The sequence below is a fragment of the Schistocerca gregaria genome, chromosome 8 (assembly GCF_023897955.1).
Source record: "Schistocerca gregaria isolate iqSchGreg1 chromosome 8, iqSchGreg1.2, whole genome shotgun sequence".
Lineage (NCBI taxonomy): Eukaryota > Metazoa > Arthropoda > Insecta > Orthoptera > Acrididae > Schistocerca > Schistocerca gregaria.
The window spans coordinates 251,156,285-251,181,042 of NC_064927.1; the positions used below are offsets into that span (position 1 = coordinate 251,156,285).

At 44.1% G+C, this 24,758-nt stretch overlaps 1 non-coding gene across 1 annotated transcript; it reads left to right on the forward strand.

The window, feature by feature from the left end:
- The first annotated feature begins 2,626 nt into the window (after positions 1–2,626).
- On the forward strand, positions 2,627–2,734 carry LOC126285654 (U6 spliceosomal RNA). Its single transcript, XR_007551667.1, has one exon. It is a non-coding gene; the product is annotated as a U6 spliceosomal RNA (small nuclear RNA).
- The last annotated feature ends 22,024 nt before the right edge of the window (positions 2,735–24,758 follow it).

Below are 24,758 nucleotides of genomic sequence, written 5' to 3' on the forward strand. Positions count from 1 at the left end.
ATAACGCGTCTGCGAAGAAATTTGCGTGGAACCTCGAAAAAATAGAAGAAACTGATGTTTCCACTCGTGAATACCGATGTCGGTTATAAAAGATTCCAAATCAACTGTGTAATTTACAAAGTCATCTAGGGTGTTTCTCATGTCTAGAGAACCAGGAAACGTCTCTTCCATCCGTAATTCACCTGCTAGAAGCACACAACACAATCGATGTTCTCTCAACTAAATAAAGGCCGAAATGTGCAGAAGCAGTCAACTGGACGATTTACATGGGATGGAATAATGGTACAGCGCAAGCACACGTCCATATTGAATCTCCTCAAATTTTCACACGATCACAGAGTCTTCCCAACACATACTGAGTATTAGTTCTCTATCGGATGATGTTGGTGGAGTTTTTATAGTTCGTAATTTTCCTCTGTTGGATGGTACAGAATAGCGATGATATTTGACATCTTTGCAGTTGTGGTTCTCCCCTGTCATCTAGGAAGAGTGGTCCAACATATTTGCCCAGGCACCGGTTTTGGATAGCGCCATTTTGGCATGCCAGGTATACTTGAACTACGGCAACACGCTAACAGTTTACAGCTGTTTTGGAAACGCTTCCACCGTTGGCCAGAAAGCCAATGATCGTGCCCTTCTGAACGTCAGATAAATCGCTCCATTAGGCATTACAACAACGACTGCACTGTTTTCCACGACGCCATGGCTCGCTGTATATACGATGCCCTGCTAGAGCTGCCACCTACCCTCTGCGTCGAACATAGGCGGTGATCATATTAATGTGACTGGATAACACAGCAACGCATTCTGACACTACAGATGTGCTGCACAGGTTATTTGGGTTAATAGTGGTCTACCGTAATTTACTGACAAGATATGAATACCATTTATTAAGAAAAACATCCCTTAGATGAAGCTAGACTGGCTGGCTATAGGGCTGCCGGCCTCGAGGCTGCAGGACAATCAGCTCAGAGGGACATGTTGAGCACCACGGTTTCTCCCGTCATAACCTCTGATCTCAGTTTGCAGCTGAAACAGGTATAAGGCAACGACACACTTACAATGTTCCCAGTGCCTTTAACCACAAAGAATAGTAGTTAATCCAACAGCGATACAGAGAGCCTATGAAAGTACCGCGGATATTTAAAATTGAGTTCAAATGACAAAAGCAGTTTCATTTCCTTTATGCTCTCAATAACTTAGATGAAGAAAAATTAAAGTATCTATGCTGACAGACCAGCTGACGTCACTGTCTTTAAAGTCTTTAATAAAAGTTTTACTAAATAAAACATTAATTAATAAAAATGATCAAAACTAAAATTTGAGTTTAATGACTTTGGCCCCGTGCACAAGAATCACAACACACGCAAATTAAATATAACGGACACACACACACACACACACACACACACACACACACAGCCGACCAAATAGGCGCTTCAGTCCGGAACCGATCGACTGCTACGGTCTCAGGTTGGAATCCTGCCTCGGGCATGGATGTGAGTGATGTCCTTAGGTTAGATAGTTTTAAGTAGTTCTAAGTTCTAGAGGACTGATGACCTCAGATTTTAAGTCCCATAGTGCTCAGAGCCATTTGAACCGTACACACACTCTGGACAACATCCACTACAAACCATGCACGTACAACACAATTCCTAATGCCCACGGCACCGGTGTATCATGCAGCTTTGAGCTTTAACTCGTTACTGCCCAATCACCACAACCTAAACATACGGCGCAGCGGTATTTGATACCTTAGCTCAGCTAAAGATAAAGTTATACTAAAGAATTCTTGTTTAAGAGCCTTACACCAAGTAAACAATAACTTAAATTACCGTGGTGAACCACTTCTAAGATTAAAGAAATGGCCCTACGAGGCACCAGCGACTCTCTGCAGGCTTTTGTGGCCGTTGTCACTGATGTTAAAATCTTGTGGTTTATTAGGCCGCGTCATGTTTCTTCTAAAATGATCTACGTTTATACCCCTCTGCTGGGACCTTCCCCAGGATCTTCTGGTGTCGACTACTGTTAGAACACTCAGTGGGAAGGATGTTAACTATTTTTGTTGCTTCTTGTACTTCTGAGTGATCATTTTCAGCACTTAGGCTACTGAAATCGTTTCTGCGGTCAACAATCTGAATGATTTGGTAATTTTGCATGTTCATTAAGAAATGACTAAGCATACTGACATTACCAAAATTGCGAACAAATTCTTAAGTGCAAACGATGAAAGCAGGACTATGTTTCATATTAAACATTAACATGTCGTGATTATCATTATCATCATCATCATAATTATTCCATACATAAAGGTGGTAATTTGGGGCTTCCGTTCAAGTCAACATCCCTGCATAGTTCTTTCCACAAAATAGCAGTACCAGTGTTATTAAGAAGTACGATTTAACGTTCCTTCGGGCATGTGCCATACTTCCTAACATCGCGCTTCTTAATAATACAGGCACTGCTATTTCCTATTTACTAGTCAATACCAGGCCCTGGACTCTCATAAATGTGTCCTCCCTGGCCGGAAATCTACAAAGCGTACGAGAGACGCTTGTGATTCAAGGACGCCGACAGATGGAAGATTGGGTCAGGGCGTGATTCAAGCACAGATAACCGAAGTGGCGTACTCGATTTGGTGGTACATAAACTAAAATAGGAACTATATAGAGAAGGTTAGCATGGCCCCTTGCGCAAGGATGACAATTACAAAAAAAAGGCGGTTAAGGCGACCTCTCACGTAAAACAGGAAATCCAGGTTCGAATCGCAGTCCGGCACTAATTTTCTCTGTCGTCTTTCCAATATACAGCTGATGATGTTTTGTATTCGCAAGTGCGAATATATTTCCTATAGTTCTTTCTGCAATACAATTGGAATAACTTGTATTTATGAACATTTTTCATTTCACATTGTATGAATATGCTATTTTCTTTTAGTAATGTGTTGATACTATCATTGCCTCTTGCGAACACAGTGCGTATAAATTTGAAGTATACGGTGTATACTAATTACAGACGTAACTTGCACTTTATTAGTGAATTAAAAGTTAAAAAGCAGACTAATAATATTATATGGAAAGAATAAATGTTAAGATTACCTACGTTGAGAATATGCATTACAGTAACTTATCCTTAATACACAAGCCCACTAGCGTGACAGCGCGTGCGGGCCAGGGCGTCACAGAGGCCATTGTGTGGGCAGCCACTTCGTCAGAGCTTCGCTTAGGTCCCCGAATTGCCCCTGCATTCATTTCATATAATTCATAGTACTGGTTCAAATGGCTCTGAGCACTATGCGACAACTTCTGAGCTCATCCGTCGCCTAGAACCTAGAACAGCAATGCTGCGTTATGGCCCTGATACATCATTCTGAATAAACTGAAAGATTTTACCTTAATTAGATCGCCGGATAACGCGTATATATCTGCCCCTATCAGAAATTTTCCTGGCGCAGCTAAGTGCAATGCTGGCCGATAGATTTGTCTTATAAAAAAGGAAAGAACTGACTTTTGTTTTCAATAATCGGGATGCCAAGGGTTGGAGAAATTAGTGAATTCTTTAAATCGAGATATAGGTCACAAGTTACTTTTTATGAGAAAGATTATTATTAACAGATTTTTTTAAAAACATTTACATGGGACTTGATGTAACAATACTACATATGCGCGAGGCTGCTTTTACCTTATCCTACAACGCTAAGGCTCTGCCATCGCTGCACACGACCGGCCCAGCCAACACGATACACCAGACGCGACTGCTCGCTAGCAACAACTTACTGCTACTGACACACAGTTCTTACTGCAGTCAATACTGCTCTTTGGTCTCAGATTCTCTTCTAGCTTACATATCGCAGGCAGCGCGTGAGCAATACATCGAAATTACATCAGCTCGAGTGCGCTAGCAACAAATTCTTTAATTATGGACCTCTTACAAGTTAGCGCCTGTGCAGGCAGATTCCATATTTCTAAATTTCCGAAAAGCATTGATACGTTGACCCCTGCAGACCAAGGTATGACCATATGGAATAGGTTCCTAGGTATATAAGTGAGTCGAAGACTTCTATGTAATAGACCGCAATGCAATTTCCTCGACGGTGAATATTCATCAGAGACAAGGGTATTGTTGGGACTGCTCCAGGGGAGTGCGATACGACAGCTATTATTTTATATGTACATAAATGACCTGGCAGACAGGGTAGGCAGCAGGCTGTTGCTCTTTGCTGACAATGCTGTGGTACTCGTATATGGGAAGGCGTCGTCGTTAAGTGGCTAGGATGATACGAAAGGACTTACATGGGAACTATCGAATCCGACATGTCAGAACCTTCATTAATTTTTTTTTTTATACAGGAGGAAGACGCAGAAAAAAACAAAAAGTCAAAATTTTAACTGCTGACACACACCAAGTATATTTTAAAACGTGTTCAAATTTTCCAAATTCGTAGCTCGCCAAGCATCTGGTGAAAGTGTAATCCCCGCCGTAGTTGCAGCAGACAGCTCATGCGAAATGAAAATTGAATTTCAGTTTTCATTCATAGTTTCTCTGATACTATTGTTTACAGTTGTTATTTGTTCGAATTTGTAACTCATTTAATATCCTTAATATTGAACAGTAGCTATTCTGGTACCGGCAAATATTAAAAATTGAGGTAAAGCTGAATTATTTTTCTTTGTGATTTCCTCGTATGTGTTAGGTAATAGAATGATAGCATTTGTCTTTGTGCAAGTTCCAGAGTTTCGCAATAATGTGGAATCTAGTTAACGTTTTCAAACTTGCAAAGACGAAATATGAAGAATGTTGTATGCATTAGAAATCGACTACTTTCCCTGAAGCCTACAGATATATTATTTATTTCTTAATTTCTTACACTTTCGTTCAAATAACGCCAAAATTTCATAAGAAACTGTGGAAACATTAGGGGATACAGGAAACAGTTTGATCGATTCCATGAATTGTGATTCGAACTGTTGTTGTGTTAGTAAAAAGCCAGAAAAGATAGTGTACTTTCCAAGCCCTAAGAAAACACGTACAGTAATAGCTTTCAGTGAGAAAGAAAAGGCTGTAAATTGTTAAACGAAGAAACCGCTTGCACATAAGCAGTGTGCAAAGCTGGTTTCACTTCTAAAAAGCTGCAAATAAGTGATATAAATGGGAAAATAATTACACGAAGTACGAAATATACGTCAAAATGAAACTCAACAAAAGTGTGGAAGAAAAGCTGTTCGAAAGACTTAGAACTGCTAGTGAGAGACAGTGCATCGTTACCGTGGGGAGATGTGGGAGACTGGGGGCACAGAACTGGAAGTTAGATGAACATTAGTGACTTCTAGGCTTTTTCATCCAGGTCACATAGAGTCAGAAATTATACGAGAAAGGAAGTCGCAAAATTATGAGGTGTACGTCAAGTAAGCGGCTAGAGGAGATGTTATGAGTAGGTAATACTACAGAGAAATTCCTGGCTGACGTAAAACGAAGCTTCTTGTTACCCACTAAAAAGCTGTGAATAAAAACAGTTACATTTCGCCCAAACACCGCTTTATCATTTCGACCGGAAACAAGACAGTGTCGTTTGCACAGTGGTTGAATGTTGTGACGCTTTCATACAAAACAATGCTTGTGGCATGTATCAGTGTTTTAATGCTTCCACAGCTTAACGTCTATCTTAAGGAACGTCAAACAAAATTAGAACCAAAAATTTAAAAAAAAATGGGCTGTTTGCTTTGAAAACTCTTGTCATCGACATAGAAAAATCTAGAAAAGTGGCCCTCCACCCTGCCAGTCCGAGGGTTAGAATAGACTCAAGGTATTCCTGCCTGTCGTAAGAGGCGACTAAAAGGAGTAGTCCCCTTTAGAGTTTGACCTCAATTTTTCAAAATTTTCCGAAGAGCGAGCCAACTGGGAAAGGACGCCTTACATGTTGCATAGTTCCATCAGGCACTGAGATCTCTCGCTTCTTCATCGACGTGGATCTGTACATCCGCTCATTCTCCAGCTGTTGGGCGAGGGCACCCTCCTAGGTGCGTTTTCCTCCATCCTCTGTGCAGTATGGCTTCCGGCGCTGTCGACGATAATGGACTTCTTAGCTCGTGGTCGCCTGATATCCAGCACAGTAGCCAGTCTGATGAGGTGGGACCTCCATGTATCCTGTTGGTTGTAGCCCCCAGATCACACAGGGATCGTTTTGCTGATAAATGCGCCGTTAACTCCCCATGTGTGCCAAGGAGTAGAGGCCCATCACTCTGGGGCATCGGGAATGCTAGCAATGGCCGTCCTGCCAGGTGGAGCTCGTAGGGAGGCCCCTGGTCGGACTGGATGGCGTAGATGACACCCCATGAAGAGTAGTATGTCATATCCTGCTGGTGACAAACACCAGCAGTCTCTAGGTAGTCAAGATCTAACTTCAGTGCTAAGAAATACAACCCCAAATACAACCCCAAATCGGCGCTCCCGTCCTGGCCACACCATGGGAGGAACGCCAGGCTAAGGATGGCAGTGACGCTTATTCACCCCAGTACCTCACACGTACGAGAGTTGATGGGGAACCTTTCTTGTAAATGTAACCTAATTTTTTGTGGAGCATTTAGAGGACAAGTTTAGGGTGGTGGAGGGCTTGTCCAAAATGGAGTCAGTGTCAGTCTTGATCAAAACAGTGTCCAATGCCCAGTCACAGGCAATACTCGCCTGTGACGATCTGGGTGATGTTTCTGTTTCCATTCCATCCCATCAGAGCTTAAATATGGTCCAAGGTATCATATTTCACCAGGACCTTCTTTTGCAGTCTGACGATGCCAATTTATATCGGCAAGGTCTCCACTTCGTCGGCCGCGCCCACTGGGGTCCGAGGGATAATGAGGTGTCCGCTCGTGCCTTCATCTTAGCATTCGAGGGTGACACATTACCCGTGAAGGTGAAGGTGATGGTCTACTGCTGTGACATAAAGCCATATATCCCTCCCTTTATGCGGCGCTTTAAGTGCTGGAAGTTCGGCCATATGTCTTTCCACTATACTTCCAGCGTCACCTGCAGGGATTGTGGACGTCCTTCACATCCTAATACTACCAGTGCCCCACCTCCCATCTGTGTCAACTGTGGAGAGCACCATTTGGCTTGCTGGCGAGACTGCAGGATTCTCCAGAAACCTGCACAACCTACTTCAGGAGCAACACCCCCCCCCCCCCAACCATCATAGACGTCAGTTCCCACTTCTCAGCTGGAGAAGCGTAAGTCTTCTTTGTCTCCTCTCGTTGGGAAGGGATCCCTTGGGTTACTCCCTTCCCAGTTTCCTACCATTGGCAAAGCTGACACCCACAAGCTGCTGAAGCATCCACCCATAGCTGGTCGTAGGGCTTCACGGTCCTCCTTAGTCCCTGAGAGTGGATTAGTGAAGCCCTAAGGAGCAGCGAGAGAAAGTTAAAAAGAGAAAGACCCCCAAGAACCAAGGCACTGAAGTGGCAACCACACCACAACTACCCACAAGCTCTATGTCTGAGGATGAGGTGGAGATTGTGGCAGCCAATGAGAACCTAGATCTCGCTGGACCCTCAGACACAATGGATGTCTATCGCACAGGTACTCATCCGGTGGCAGCAGGTGATCCTGAGGTGTAGACTGCGTCATTCAGTATTTCACGCCTTCCCACTCTCACGATCACGTAATTGCTGCAGCTTTATCCACCACCTGGCTGAGCTATGGCAACTCTTAAGCTTTACACTTGCTTTCTGCATTGCCCTCCAGGAAACCTGGTTCCCAGCAACGCAGACCCCTGCCCTCTGCAGCTGTAAGGGGTATTACAGGAACCATAGCGACTATAATAGGGTGTCAGGTGGAGTTTTCTTTTGCTTCCTGAAATAAGTATGGGGTGAACCAGTGCCCATTCAAACCCCTCTTGAAGCTGCGGAGGCAGGAAAAGGAAGACGAAGGAAATAACTGCTATGTGAATTTCTGAACAATAACTGCAATGTATACCTTCCTCCAGATGGTGCAGCAGCCCTGAACGTATTGGCTGCACTGATTGATCAACTATCTAAAACGTTCCTACTTCAGGGAGATTTTAAAGCGCATAACCCCTTGTGGGGTGGTTTCGTGCCTACTGGCTGAGGTAGGGAGGTCGAAAATTTACTGTTAAAACTCGACCTCTGCCTCTTAAATACAGATGTCCCCACACATTACAACGTGGCACATGGCTCATATTCGGCCATTGATATCTCGGTTTGCAGTCCTGGCCTTCTCCCATCTATCCACTAGAGAGCACATGCCCACCTGTGTGGTAGTGACCACTTCCTCATCTTCCTGTCACTCCCCCGGCGTCATGCCCACGGACGCCTACCCAGATGGGCTTTAAACAAGGCAGACTGCGAAGCGTTCGCCTCTGCTGTCACCGCCGAATCTCCCCCACATGGTGCAACCGATGTAGTCATTGAGCAGGCCACTACAACGATCGTTTCTGCGGAGTAAAACGCGATTGCTCGTTCTTTAGGGTGCCCAAGGCGAAAGAGAGTTCCTTGGTGGTGGCCGGAAGTCGCTGAGGCAATCAAAGAGCGTCGGCAAGCTCTACAGCGTCATGAGCAGCACCCTTCCCCAGAGCACATAATGGCCTTTAAGCGGCTCCGTACCCGCGTTCGCCAGCTTATACGGACGGAAACGACGGAAACAGGACTGTTGGGAGAGGTACGTGTCATTAACTGGCTGCCATACGTCACATTCTCAAGTCTAGACGAAGATAAGACGTCTTTTTGGGTACCAGATCCCAATAGATGTTCCTGGCATTAACAACAGTGGCGTGTTATCTAATGACGCAAACGCGATTGCTGAGCACTTTTTTGAGCACTATGCTCAAGTCTCTGCGTTGGAGAACTAACCCCCAGCCTTTCGCACCCTCAAACGACGGATTGAAAGAAAAGTCCTCTTGTTCACTACATGCCACAGTGAGTCGTATAACGTTCCATTTACAGAGTGGGAGCTCCTCAGCGCCCTTTCACATTGCCCCAACACAGCTTCTGGGCCGGATTAGATCCACAGTCAGATGACTAAACACCCCTCACCTGGCTACAAGTGACATCTCCTCGTCATCTTCAACTGGATCTGGTGCGATGGCGCCTTTCCTTCGCATTAGCGGGAGTGCACCATCATTCCCGTGCTCAAACCTGGTGAAAACTCGCTTGATGTGGATAGTTACCGGGCCATCAGCCTCACCAACTTTGTTTGAAAGCTGTTGGAATGTATGGTGTGTTGGCGATTGGGTTGGGTGCTGGAGTCACGTGGCCTACTGGCTACATGTCAGGGCGGATTCTGCCTGGGTCCCTGCACCACTGACAACCAAAAATGGCTCTGAACACTATGGGCCTTAACATCTATGGTCATCAGTCCCCTAGAACTTAAAACTACTTAAACCTAACTAACCTAAGGACAGCACACAACACCTAGTCATCACGAGGTAGAGAAAATCCCTGACCCCGCCGGGAATCGAACCCGGAACACGGGCGTGGGAAGTGAGAACGCTACCACACGACCACGAGCTGCGGACACACTGATAACCTTATGTTCCTCGAGCATACAACACGATATGGCGATATCATATCTTAACCACATTGTATGATTGGGGCCTCCAGGGACCGCTCCCGATTTTTATCCAAAACTTCCTGTCGCTCCATACTATCCGTGTCCAAGTCGGTGCCTCCCATAGTTCCTACCGTATTCAGGAGAATGGAGTTCCACAGATCTGCATATTGAGTGTTTATCTACACTCCTGGAAATGGAAAAAAGAACACATTGACACCGGTGTGTCAGACCCACCATACTTGCTCCGGACACTGCGAGAGGGCTGTACAAGCAATGATCACACGCACGGCACAGCGGACACACCAGAAATCGCGGTGTTGGCCGTCGAATGGCGCTAGCTGCGCAGCATTTGTGCACCGCCGCCGTCAGTGTCAGCCAGTTTGCCGTGGCATACGGAACTCCATCGCAGTCTTTAACACTGGTAGCATGCCGCGACAGCGTGGACGTGAACCGTATGTGCAGTTGACGGACTTTGAGCGAGGGCGTATAGTGGGCATGCGGGAGGCTGGGTGGACGTACCGCCGAATTGCTCAACACGTGGGGCGTGAGGTCTCCACAGTACATCGATGTTGTCGCCAGTGGTCGGCGGAAGGTGCACGTGCCCGTCGACCTGGGACCGGACCACAGCGATGCACGGATGCACGCCAAGACCGTAGGATCCTACGCAGTGCCGTAGGGGACCGCACCACCACTTCCCAGCAAATTAGGGACACTGTTGCTCCTGGGGTATCGGCGAGGACCATTCGCAACCGTCTCCATGAAGCTGGGCTACGGTCCCACACACCGTTAGGCCGTCTTCCGCTCACGCCCCAACATCGTGCAGCCCGCCTCCAGTGGTGTCGCGACAGGCGTGAATGGAGGGACGAATGGAGACGTGTCGTCTTCAGCGATGAGAGTTGCTTCTGCCTTGGTGCCAATGATGGTCGTATGCGTGTTTGGCGCCGTGCAGGTGAGCGCCACAATCAGGACTGCATACGACCGAGGCACACAGGGCCAACACCCGGCATCATGGTGTGGGGAGCGATCTCCTACACTGGCCGTACACCTCTGGTGATCGTCGAGGGGACACTGAATAGTGCTCGGTACATCCAAACCGTCATCGAACCCATCGTTCTACCATTCCTAGACGGGCAAGGGAACTTGCTGTTCCAACAGGACAATGCACGTCCGCATGTATCCCGTGCCACCCAACGTGCTCTAGAAGGTGTAAGTCAACTACCCTGGCCAGCAAGATCTCCGGATCTGTCCCCCATTGAGCATGTTTGGGACTGGATGAAGCATCGTCTCACGCGGTCTGCACGTCAAGCACAAACGCTGGTCCAACTGAGGCGCCAGGTGGAAATGGCATGGCAAGCCTTTCCACAGGACTACATCCAGCATCTCTACGATCATCTCCATGGGAAAATAGCAGCCTGCATTGCTGCGAAAGGTGGATATACACTGTACTAGTGCCGACATTGTGCATGTTCTGTTGCCTATGTCTATGTGCCTGTGGTTCTGTTAGTGTGATCATGTGATGTATCTGACCCCAGGAATGTGTCAATAAATTTTCCCCTTCCTGGAACAATGAATTCACGGTGTTCTTATTTCAATTTCCAGGAGTGTATTTTTAATTGCTATTAATGGTCTAGCAGCAGCTGTTGGGTCTTCGGTTTTACCTCTCTGTATGCGGATGACTTCTGCATTTCGTACTGCTCATCCAGTAGTGGTGTTGAAGAGCGGAGCATACATGGGACATTCACAAGGCGCAGTCATGGGCTCTAGCTCATGGCTCCTAATTTTCAGTCGCGAAGTCGTATGTCATGCATTTCTGTCGGCGTCGCACCGTTCATCCAGAACCAGAATTTTACCTTAATGACGATCGACTCACTGCAGTGAAGACATATCGATTCTTAGGACTAGTTTCCAAGGCCTGATTGACTTGGCTACCTCACATACATCAGCTGAATGCCCTCTGTAGCCTGAGCAACATCACCTGTGGTGCAGCTTGCTCTAAGCTGCTGCAGCTCTACAGAGCCCTTGTTCAATCTCACCTTGAGTACGGAAGTCTGGTTTACGGTTCGGCGGCGCCCTCAACGTTGCATTTACTCGAGCCAGTACACTACTGTAGCGTTCGCCTAGCTGTGGGAGCTTTTAGAATGCGTCTGGTGACCAGTGTCCTGATGGAGGCCAGAGTCCCTCCAACGAAGGTTAGGCCTTCATAATTGCTCGCCAGTTACGTTGCACATGTTCGTAGTTCTCCTGCACATCCGAATTACCGTATCCGTTTTCTAACCATAGCTGTTCACCTCTCGCATCGGCGGACCAGCTCATGGCTTAAGATTGCGATTCGCGTCCGGTCCCTTCTGTCTGAACTGGACGCCTTCCCATTACCACCTCTCCTCTAGGTCCATTCACATACATCTCTATGGTGTATACCTCGGCCTCAGATTATTCTGGACCTTTTGCATGGCCCTAAGGACTTGGTTAACCAGTGGCTCTCCACTATCACTTCCTCTCGGTTCTCGACATATACCGAGGCCATGAATTGGCTCACACCGATGGCTCTATGGCTGACGGTCACCTAGGCTTTGCGTACGTTCATGGAGGACATATTAAGCAGCACTCCTTGCCAGATGGCTGCAGTGTTTTCACTGAAGAGCTGGCGGCCATATATCGCACTCTTAAGAACATCCACTCATGCCCCGGCCAGTCATTTCTCCTGTGTACTGACTCTTGAGCAACCTAGAAGCTATCGACCAGTGCTACCCTCGCCATCCTTTGGTAGCGTCCATTCAGGAGTCCATCAATGCCCTGAAACGGTCCCATCGTTCAGTGGTGTTTTTGTGGACCCCAGGACACGTAGGAATCCCAGGCAACGAACTTGCCGACAGACCGGCCAAACACAAGACGCTACGAGGAAACCGCTTCTGGAGATGGGCATCTCAGAAACTAACCTGCGTTCTGTCTTACGCCACAGGGTTTTTCGTCTTTGGGTGGCGGAATGGCATAACAGTATTCACAACAAACTGAATTTCATTAAGGAGACTACGAATGCGTGGAAGTCTTCCATGCGGTCCTCTCACAGAGAATCAGTTGTCCTCTGCTGGTTCCGCATTGGCCATACGTGGCTAACGCATGGTTACCTCCTCCGTTAGGAGGACCCACTTCGGTATTGCTGTGGCTCACAAATGATGCTCGTCCACCTCTTGCTGGACTGCCCACTTTTAGCCAGACTGTGGAGGATTTTTAACTTTCCCAGCACCCTACCTTCGCTGTTTGGCGACAATGCCTCAACAGCTGCTTAAGATTTACGTTTGATTCGTGAGGATGGGTTTTATCATTTGATCTAAGTTTTAGCGCATGCACTTTTTCCCTCTGTGTCCTCCACTCTAGTGCTTTTAGGGTGGAGGTTTTCATTTGTCGCAGAGTGGCTGGCTTCTCCTTTTTATTCTCATGGTCAGAAAGCTATGGTGATCTGCTCTCTTGTTTTGATCTCTTCTACATGTTTCTTGTCCTATATTGTCCATTTTAGTGTTTGTTGCCCTTCTGTAATTCCTGTGGTTTTCGCCGTTCTTCCAGCTGTGCTTTGTATGTCTCCATTATTTTACTTCCACCCTTGTGGAATTATTTTTATCGGAATGAGCGACCGATGACCTAGAAGTTTGGTCTCTCCCCCAACCAACCAATCTGCAAAAGTGGGAGAGAATAACTTTCAATATTTCTTCTGAAAATTCTTCTTAACATTTGCAGAAAATAATGCATTCCTTTTGTCGGGTTCTAGGCCTGGACATAACAACACTTCTATCCTTATAAGAACGATGAAAAGTCTGTTATTATAGTTGGAATTATACATGGAACTAATAGTGTGACTAAGCTTCTCGATAAAAATAAGATTTCAACAGTCTAAAGCATTTTTCAGAAAACCATCCGGTAACACAATTTCCATTAGCTCTTTGTCACTTCATGTTTAGCAGCGGAACAGTATTGCTAAACTTCAATCATTTCTGCATTTTCAGTTTGCATGAACATATTTTATGAATTTGACCAAGAATGCCTGAAAAGCAGCACAGTATGCAGCACAATGGCCACGACTATTTCTTACTACATTCAAGTTCTGTCTAAAAAAAAACTAGTAATTACTGTGAAGTGCCTGAATGCATAGTTTATTTTTTTATCAAGTGTGCGTGTCGTAAAGAAAATGTCTGTTTTCGTCATCTAGTAGACACTTCACATTTTTTATTACTACAGAGAATAAACTGTGAACTACTTCATGTTAGCAAATCATATGTTATTCAAAAATTATCATAAAGACTGTGCTACAGCAAATGTTATAAAATGTTTAATGTCAACAAATGAAAGTCCCGATTGACTGATGTGACATCATACACTGCTTGATTTTCTTTGCTCCCCTGGATACTTATGTAACAATTACATCTGCAACAGTTTAGCTGTCGACATAAACTGCAAATTATTTAAACATTAATGATTTGAGATATTTTTAGTAAGGTTAAATTGCTTCTAAATCACATGTGTACACTTTGGACTTGGTGCTTGCGGCGTTAAGTCTTCTTGCACATCTTCGTCTGTGTAGGCTTACTAGCCAATCGTTCGGAAGGCGGGAAGGGCTTACAAGCCGCTTTTGTAAGCGGTTCTCCATGCGGCAGAAATGAGTAATTTTTAAATTTCTCTAAAGAATAGTTGAAGTGTGTCTTAGCAGCCGATATTTCAATGGTTTATTTCTTTCGGTGTATTCTTCTAGTGTGAATAATTATAAGTTAAGTTTCGACGAGTCAGCTTGGCTCATTTCCTTCTTAAATATAATTTCTGGTTGGTGTGATAAATGGCAGCTGCCTATACATACAGAATGATGTAAGATAATGCAGATGTGTAGTAAAAAGCAGCCCGTAATGTTCAAATACAGCTGTATAGTGTGCTGCTTGACCCAGGGGATGGGTCTGGGCCTAACGTTCAAAGCGATATGAAACGGAGCGAACATGTGAAAACTGTGGTAGGGCAGGTTAATGGTCGCTTTCGGTTCGTTGGAAGTGGGGGAAAGTGTGGTTCATCTGTAAAGCAGACCGCATACAGGACGCTATTGTGATCTACTCTGAAACACAATTAGAATGTTTGGGATCTGCACCAGGTTGGATTAAAGGCAGCATCGAAGTAATTCAGTGGTGGGCTGCTAGATTTTTTACCGGTAGGCATTAACAACACCCAAGCATTATGGAGTTGCTGTGGGAAAAATAGGAATCCCTAGAGCGAAAGGCGACACTTTTTTCGATTAACACTATTGAGAAAACTTAGAGAAACGTAATCTGAAGATGCCTGAAGAACGGTTCTATTGAGGCCAACATACATTTCGCTTCAGGACCACGAAGATGAGATATGAGGAGTTGGGGCTTATCCCTCGCTCTACTTGCCAGTGGAACAATGAGTAGTATTGGTACACAATACCCTCCGCCAAGCATCGTACTTTAGTTTGCGGAGTAAGTACACAGATGTAGATGTAGATATTCTACACTGGTAAGCTTGCAGCCTTATGGATGTACACACTCAAGACGTACGTCACTTAGCCGGCCCGTATGGCCGAGCGGTTCTAGGCACTTCAGTGTGGAACCGCGCGACCGGTAAGGTAACAGGTTCGAATCCTGCCTCGGGCATGGATGTGTGTGATGTCGGTAGGTTAGTTGGATGTAAGTAGTTCTAAGTTCTAGGAGACTGATGACCTCAGATGTTAAGTCCCATAGTGCTCAGAGCCATTTGAACCATTCTTACTTAACTTACCATGTCACCAGTTCAAATTTTACCATCTGCTTCGTTGTTGGGTGCCTGAAGGGCTCTCCCACAGATTTGTGGGCTAAAAGTCCGCTGATGACACCAGTACGCAAGAAATGAAGTACAGTAGAAGTAATCAGCTGAATTATAGAACCATATCATTGACATCAATTTGGAGTAAGATTTTCGAACATATACTGTGTTCGAAGATTTTAAAATGAAGAGGATGAACTACTGACACGGAGTAGGAATGGATTCAGGAAAGTTGTTCTTGTGAAGCGCAACTAGTCCTTAATTCACACGAAGTAATGACTCCTGTCGACAGGAAATCTCAAGTTAATTTCTTACGTCTACATTTCCGGAAGGCTCTAGCCACCACTCCTTAGAAGTGGCTTCCATTCAGATTGTGTGCCTTTGGTATATCTTCGCAGTTATGCGATTTTGATTTCCTGTCGGAAAGGATACAGTTTGTAGTAACTTACGAGAAGTTATCGAGTGGAACAGAAATGGTATGCGGCTTTCTTCAAGAATGTACTGTACACTCTCCGCTGTTCTAATCTGTGTAAACGTCCTGGAGACAATGCATACAGCCCTCTTAGACTGTTGAAAGATGATGCTGCCGTTTACAGTCAAGTACAGGCAGCAGAAGACCTACAAGAATTACAGAATCTTTTAGACAAGTTATCTACATGGAGCGAAGAGTGGTATCTGATGCTGAACAATAAAAAGTGTGAGGTCATCCTCGTGAGTACTAAAACGAATACGTTAAATTTCGGTTACACTTTCAATAATATAAAATTAAAGGTTGTCCAACCTTGAGTTAATTTATCCCTGTATCCGTTTTGATGCTCGTTATTAGTTCAGGATTATTTGTCGGTATGAGGTCAAGTGTGTTTTCATAACCATTTACCATTAGTTCTAAATATTTGTTATTTTCTAAACGAACCCTATCAGTCGCTCCAGCCACGTCACTATGTAGTTCGGTCTCGGGGTAAATATCAAGTCTATTTAGTGGTACGAACGGGCACAGTTATTGTGAATGACGGTCTTTAAGTGGAATAATGTAATGATTAGTACTGAACTGTCTGTGCGCGGCGATATGAGGTGCCTGTAGCGAAGCATCCCGCGCCTGCAGACGGACTCTCCGCCCCCTCCGGAAGTTGCGCCGGCGTGTTCTCTCATTATCTGACCGCTGGGGGGTCGATTCCCGCCACAGCCGCTCCGGAAGCAACTGCCGGCCGGCCGCAGGCTTCTCGCTCCCAGAAACTTACCACTTCCTGCTCCCACCGCCGCATCCAGCTAGCAGAACACCAGCACAGAACGTTTCGTAGCCATTGTAGGCCAACGGTACAGCGTTAACTCTAAATTATGATTATTTTTTAAATTTCTCGTGCAGACGTGTGTACTATATGCAGAAAAACTGCACAGATATCAAGGTAGACCTTGCTAAGTTTTCACTGTGGCACGAAAATTGGCAACTTGCTTTTATACAGAGAGTCGAGAAAGAAAGGTTTCAATATTCGGGGGAGTGTAATATGCAAATAGGGATGAACAAAGATCCTGTAAACTTTGGTTGTAAATCTCATATCTTCGGAGATATGGTCTGTTACTGCTACTGTCAACGATCACCATGTCTCTGAGCTTAAGAACATGTACTCAATGTGGCAGCGATCCATTCCCGCGCTACGTCTCAAGTAACCAAGCATTCGTTGGAATAGTTCTGGTCACTGCCGGATTGTGTCGCAGGCACTCAACTCGCTTTCTCGTAATGTATAAACGTCATTTGTGGGGATCGCATACACAGAGATCTTTACATGTTGTCAAAGTCAAAAATATAAACGATTAGGATTAGGAGAAAGAGTAGGTCAAGCTATTAGCCCTCCCCGACGTATCCGTAGCTCCTGAAAGATTCGTGTTAGGGGTCACCTCAACCGAAGTTGAAAATGGGCCGCTGTTCCATCTTGTGTGTGCCATATATACAGTAGCTCACGTTGTGGCACATTCTCCAACACGCAGGTAAATGGTTCCGAACGAAGTGTTGATGCCGAACACCATTCAAATGTTCAAATGTGTGCGAAATCTTGTTACGATAAAACACTGGCAGAAATGCAATCTGGTAGGCCGATGTTGAAATCTCTACACATGGTAGGGATAGAGCACTTGTTCGTGGAGGACTTTCCAGACAACAGACTTAGAAACGCTTTCGGCTGCAGCTATTCTTCGGACAATTGGCACAGGATTGTCGTTCACATGTTATAACGCGCGCTGATCCATTTGACTTGTGCGAGTTGATCAAGCTGTGCCACACATCCGTTAGGGTGTTGCGAGGTACCCCATTTCCGAAAGTGGCTGGAACAGGGACCAAACATCTTTACAGATGTTGTGCGACGTCGTGGATATTTGGCAACATACAGGTTACATGCCCTTAGGCAGTCTCAATCTGTTTGCCGGAAGGGGTAAACCATACCGATGCTGAATAATAGGCCACTATTGGGAGCTGTACTACGGGTACACGAGATTAAAATAACATACCTGACCGATACACCACACATTACAGTACGCTGTGGAATACTGTACGTGTTTATGTGTTGAAAGTGTGCTTGATAGCAATGCAAATACGATGTGCTGAAAAATGGCTCTAACCACTTTGGGACTTAACGTCTGAGGTAAACCATCCTGTAGACTTAGAACTACTTAAACCGAACTAACCTAAGGACATCACACACATCCATGCCGGGGCACAATTCGAATCTGCGACCGTAGCTGCAGCGTGATTCAGGATTGAAGCGCCTCGAACCGCTCGGCACAGAGGGCGGCACACAATCTGCTGCATAAACGTCTAGCACGTACGCTGTTTCCTCATGTGTTTTGTGCCAAAGCGCTTGGTGTGCAAGATATGTTTCTCGTACACACGCAGGCCATAACTCTGAAGATAATAGGTTTACGACCAATGCTTATAAACTCTCTTCTTATCTTGATACATACTACACCCCCTTGAGGTACTGCAACCTTTTCCTCGGGCACTTCATGTTGTTGTGGTCTTCCGTCCTAAGACTGGTTGATGCAGTTATCCATGCTTCTCTATCCTGTGCAAGCTTCTTCATCTCCCAGTACCTACTGCAACCTACATCCTTCTGAATCTGCTTAGTGTATTCATCTCTTGGTCTCCCTCTACGACTTTTACCCTCCACGCAGCCCTCCAATACTAAGCTGGTGATCCCTTGATGCCTCAAAACATGTCCTACCAACCGGTCCCTTTTTCTAGTCAAGTTGTGCCACAAACTTCTCTTCTCCCCAATCCTATTCAATACTTCCTCATTAGTTATGTGATCTACCCATCTAATCTTCAGCATTCTTCTGTAGCACCACATTTCTTGTCCAAACTATTTATCGTCCATGTTTCACTTCCATACATGGCTACACTCCATACAAATACTTTCAGAAACAGTTTCCTGACACTTAAACCTATACTCGATGTTAACAAATTTCTCTTCTTCAGAATTGCTTTCATTGCCATTGCCAATCTACATTTTATATCCTCTCTACTTCGACAATCATCAGTTATTTTGCTCCCCAAACAGCAGAACTCCTTTACTACTTTAAGTGTCTCATTTCCTAAGCTAATTCCCTCAGCATCACCCGCCTTCATTCGACTACATTCCATTATCCTTGTTTTGCTTTTGTTGAAGTTCATCTTATATCCTCCTTTCAAGACACTATCCATTCTGTTCAACTGCTCTTCCAAGTCCTTTGGTGTCTCTGACAGAATTACAATGTCATCGGCGAACCTTTAAGATTTAATTTCTTCTGCATGGATTTTAATACCTATTCCGAATTTTTCTTTTGTTCCTTTTTTGCTTGCTCAATATACAGATTGAACAACATCGGGGAGATGCTACAACCGTGCCTCACTCCCTTCCCAACCACTGCTTCCCTTTCATGTCCCTCGACTCTTATAACTGCCATCTGGTTTCTGTACAAATTGTAAATAGCTTTTCGCTCCCTGTATTTTACCCCTGCCACCTTCAGAATTTGAAAGAGAGTATTCCAGTCAACATTATCAAACGCTTTCTCTAAGTCTACAAGTGCTAGGAACGAAGGTTTGCCTTTCCTTAATCTAGCTTCTAAGATAAGTCGTAGGGTCAGTATTCAGGAATATAAACCAGTGCATTTAACTGGTTCAAATGGCTCTAAGCACTATGGGACTTCAAATCTGAGGTCATCAGTCCCCTAGACTTAGAACTAAACCTAACTAACCTAAGGACATCACACAAATCCACGCCGGAGGCAGTATTCGAACCTCTGACCGTAGCAGACGCGTGGTTCTGGACTGAAGCGCCTAGAACCACTCGACAACAGCGGCAGGCTTAACAAAACACAAAAACGTTTCACTCTGTGATATCAGTATCGACGAGGCACTACTGGAATCAGTCAACTCCTACAAATACCTCGATGTTAAAGTTTATGGGGATATTAAATGGTAAGATACCACAAGGTCAATCGTAGATAAAGCAAGTTGCAGACTGCAGTTCATAATTAGGATACTGGGAAAATGTTACGAGTGCACAAAGGAGATTTCTTAAAACACTTGTGTGACTAATCCTGGTATATTGCTCAAGTGCACTGGATCATAGGAAGCCACAAGAAACGGGGATGGGTCGGTGGGGGTGTGGAAACTGGGTACTAGGTTTCTATTAATGATAGAATTAACTCGAACTTTTACCAATGATTGTCTGCGACGCTAACGTTGTCTTGTGCACGGAATGAAGTATCATTCTAGCAATGACTATCCGTCTTCGGATTTTTTTTGGGGGGTGTTGGGATCACACCATTCACGAGAAGATGTACTGATTTCGATGTTATTCTGTAGTCAATATGGGTGCGAACCTTTTCAGAACGGTGCTGAAATAGTCTTACCAAAATTCTCTCTGCCTCTTCCACGTACGTTCTATTCGGTCTGAAAAATGATACCGAGACCGTATCCTGAAGCGCGAATTACAGTACAACGTACACTGAGTTCCCATAAGTTAGGGGATAATAATATCCACGTGTACAGATGGCGTTATGTCGCATACACAAGGTAAAAAGGGCACTGCATCGGCGAAGCTGTCATTTCTGCTCAGGTGATTTATGTGATAGGTTTCCGGTGTGATTATGGGTGCACAACGGCAGTTAACACACTGCGAGCGCGGAATGGTAGCCGAAGCTAGATTGCTAGACGCAGAGGACATACCACAGTTTTGAGAGTATGCGAAGAATAGGAAATTTCAGGCCTTATCTCTCACCGCGGACAACGCAGTGGCCGGCGGTTTTCACATAGCAACACTGGTTGAAAGAACAGCAGAAATCAATGTCAGACGTACAACGAACGTATCTGTCAGAACAGTGCCACGAAATCTGGCGTTAATGCGATGTTGTAGCAGACGGATGACGCGAGTGTTGTCGCTAATAACACGACATCGCTTGCAGTGCCCCTTCTCTACTCGTGAGCTCCAGACGACTGGAAAACCGTAGTCTGAGCATCTGAGCTCCGATTTTACTTGGTAAAATCTGATTGTAGGCTTTAATTGTGGCGCAGATCCCACGAAAGCATGGACCCAAATTGCCAACAGGACACTGTGCGAGCTGGTGGTGGCTCAGTAACGACGTGGGCTGTGTTTACACTGACTGGAAATGGCTATGTTCGGCTACGTGAAGACCATTTGTAGCCATTCATAGAATTCATGTTCCCAAACAGCGATTGAATTTTTATGGATGGAAATGTGTCATGTCACAGGGCCACAATTGTTCTGGACTGATTTGAAAAACATCCTGGACAATTCGAGCGAATGATTTGGCCATCCAGATCGCCCACCATGAATCGTATCGAATATTTATGGGACATAATCGAGAGGTCAGTTGATGCTCAAAATCCTGCAGTGGCAACACTTTCACAGTTATGGATGCACTAATGTGCATTTCGTGCAACTGTTTCAGCTTCATGATCGGCCTAAATGGGGCTGTTAGGTGCATTAACATGGGGCTGGAGAGGGCAGTGATGGCAGAGTTCATGGGTCACATTTCAGTGGTGCCAGTTGGGTCTATCTGCAGATCAGGTTTCACTAGGCATCGCCTGCACCTCCATGGGTACGGGAATGGGAGGCTGGCAAGGCATACCGGTGACAGTATAGTGGGTGGTAGTGGGTTCACTCATGGAAAAATTCCTGTAATAGCTGATGTTAGAGCTGCACCTTTTTTAGATGGAAGTCAGCCGATAGGTATACTTGCTTAAAGGAAGTCCCTCTAACTAGTTAGTGAAAAGCTTATAGATGTTGACTCTGAAGTTATTGATATATCGGAGCACCACTTAAATAGTTTCACAATTCAGAGACTTCCTTTACCAGGATACAGATTAGCTGGCTGTTTTTCAAGGAGTTCCTTGTGGGGTGGGGGAGTGTCTATGTACGTAAACAACAGTATTCTATTTGAGTCGATAGACCTATCACAACACTGCACTGAACAGATATCTGAAAGTTGTGCAGGGCCAGTTGAATTTAGTGAAACTAAACTTCTGATTGTTGTTGTTTATCGATACACTAACTCTGACTTCAGAGCAATAGTGCTCAAGCTATGGAGGGCTCTTGGTTAACTTTGTAGGACGTACCAGAAATTAGTTACATGTGTTGATTTCAATATAAATTTTGTATATGACGGTGCAAGAAAAAGGATGTTGGTTGATCTAAATTAATATGATCTGATGCAGACTGTGTTTTTTCCAAATAGGGTGCTGAGGAACAATAGCACACCCATAAACAATATTGTGATTCATTCTTAATTATTAGACGAGCATTCTGTTAGTAAAGGGGTGAATGGCCTTTCAGACCATGACGAACCAATTTTAACACTAAATGGCTTTTGTACTCAAACAAACGTCACATACGATTACAAACTATGTAAGAAAGTTTATCCAACATTAATAGAGTTTCTTAAACCTTGGCAAGGAACAAGACTATCAGGATATTTATAGTGCCAATAACATAGACGACAAATATAATGCTTTCCTTAACGCATTTGTCATGCTCTTTGAGAGTTGCTTTCCATTAGAACATTCTAAACGGGGTACTAGCAGTAATAGGCAGCACAGGTGGCTGACTAGTGGGATATCATGTAGAATAAAGAGGGCATTATATCAGGGTGTTAGAAGTAGTCACAATTAAGCCACAGCAGCCAATTACAGACAGTACTGTAAGGTGCTTAAAAATGTTATTAGGAAGGCAAAGAGTATGTGGTATGCAAATAGAACAGCTAATTCACAGTTGGGAAGGAAGTGTCTGGTCAGCAGCAGAAGGTCGACAATGAAAAGTCAGTTAGTAGTAAAAATATTTCTGTTACTGATAAATCATATGTATAGTATTTAACAGTCATTTTCTGAGCACTGTTGGTGAATTAAACAAAAATTTAGTTTCTACGGGGAATCATATAACTTTCTGGGTAAATGGCTTTCAGAGATTGATGTCTGAAATACTCCTCTCTGATAGAGACAACAGGGAGATTGAAACAGTGATTAAATCACTGAAGACTAAGGACTCTTGTGGATATGAAGGAGTGCCTATCAGAATATTAAAATACTGTGCTGCATATGTTAGCCAGGTATTTAGCCTTATTTGTAAATTTTCCTTTATGACTGGTCAGTTTTCTGAACGAGTAAAGTGCTCAGTGGTAAAGCTATTTTATAAAAAAGGAGGAAGGGATAATGAAGACAATTTTAGACCTATTTTTATGACATCACTGTTTGCTAAAGGTTTAGAAAAGGCTGTGTAGCTAAGGATAATCGATCATTTGATATCAGACGATTTTCTATCAAATGTACAGTTCGACTTTAGAAGCCGTTTAACAGCTGAAAATACTATCTTCTCTTTTCTCTGTGAGGTACTGAATGGGTTAAACAGAAGGTTTCGAACGCTAGGTATATTTTTTTGATTTAACTAAGGTGTTTGATTGTGTTGATCACAAAATATTGCACCAGAAGTTATACCATTACAGAATACAGGGAACACCTGACAATTTGTTCACCTCTTACTTTAGCAACAGACAGCAAAAGGTCATTATTCACAATGTTGAGAATGGCTGCGATATGGGGTCTGAGTAGGGTACAGTCAAGTAGCGGGTCCCCCAGGGTCAGTGTTGGGGCCACTCCTGTTCCTTATTTATATAAATGTTATGCCCTCTGGTATTATGGGTAATTCTAAAATATTTCTGTTTGCTGATGATACTAGCTTGGTAGTAATGGATGTTGTGTGCAACATTGGCTCAGTTTCAAATAGTGCCATTCGTAATCTAAGTTCATGGCTTGTAGAAAATAGACTAACACTAAATCATAGTAATACTCAGTTTTTCAAGTTTCTGACACATAATTCAACAAAACTTGACATTTTAATTTCACAGAATGGGCAAATGATTAGTGAAACTGAACACTTAAAATTTCTAGGTGTTCAGTTATACAGTTAACTATCATGGAAAGTCCACATTCAGGAACTTGTTCAAAGACTTAATGCTTCCACTTCTACTATTCCTACGCTATCAGAAGTGAGTGCTCAATCGACACGAATCTAGTCTTCTTTGCTTATTTTCGTTGGCTTATGTAGTATGGCATTATATTGTAGGGTACCTCTTAACATTTTAAAAGTATATTTCTGGCTCAGAAACGGGCCGTTCAGGCAATAAGTGGTGCAAATTCACGATCACCTTGTCGACCCCTGTTTACAACTTTGGTTATTTTGATATTGACCTCTCAATATATGTATCGCCTACTGTCATTTCTTGTTAACAATATTAGCTTATTCTCAAGAATAAGTAGCTGTCACTCAGTTAATACTCCGCAGAAATCAAACCAGCATTTGAATCGGACTTTCCTAACTCTTGTGCAGAAAGGTCTGCAGTATACTGCTGCATCCATTTTCAATAAGCTACCATTCGAATTCAAAGATATTAGTAGTGAAGAGTTTCCTCATGGCTCTCTCCTTGTATTCGGTCGAGGAATTCCTTGAAAAATTAAGCTGATTCTTGTTGTATTGTTGATTGCGTTTACTTAAACTTAAGGATTGACATTTTGGGTTCATAAACTTTTTATTTTTATCTGTTATTACTTTTATGTTGTAATTTTATGTACTGAGACGTTGGAGGAACTTGGAGATCTGTTCCTCAGTTTGGTCCTACGCAACTTGAAATGTAAATAAATAAATAAATAAATTGAGAAAGCATGGCTCAAAATTTCTGCGGGAGACTTCTGACAACTTGCTGAGTCCATCCACGTAGTATTGCTGCATTACGTTGGGCATCCAACACGATATTAGGAGGAATCTCATGACTTATATCACGTGAGTGTAACCATGTCAGGATTATATATGCACGTTATCCATCACCAACTTGCTGAAGAAAGCCCCCACCCCACTCTGTACAAA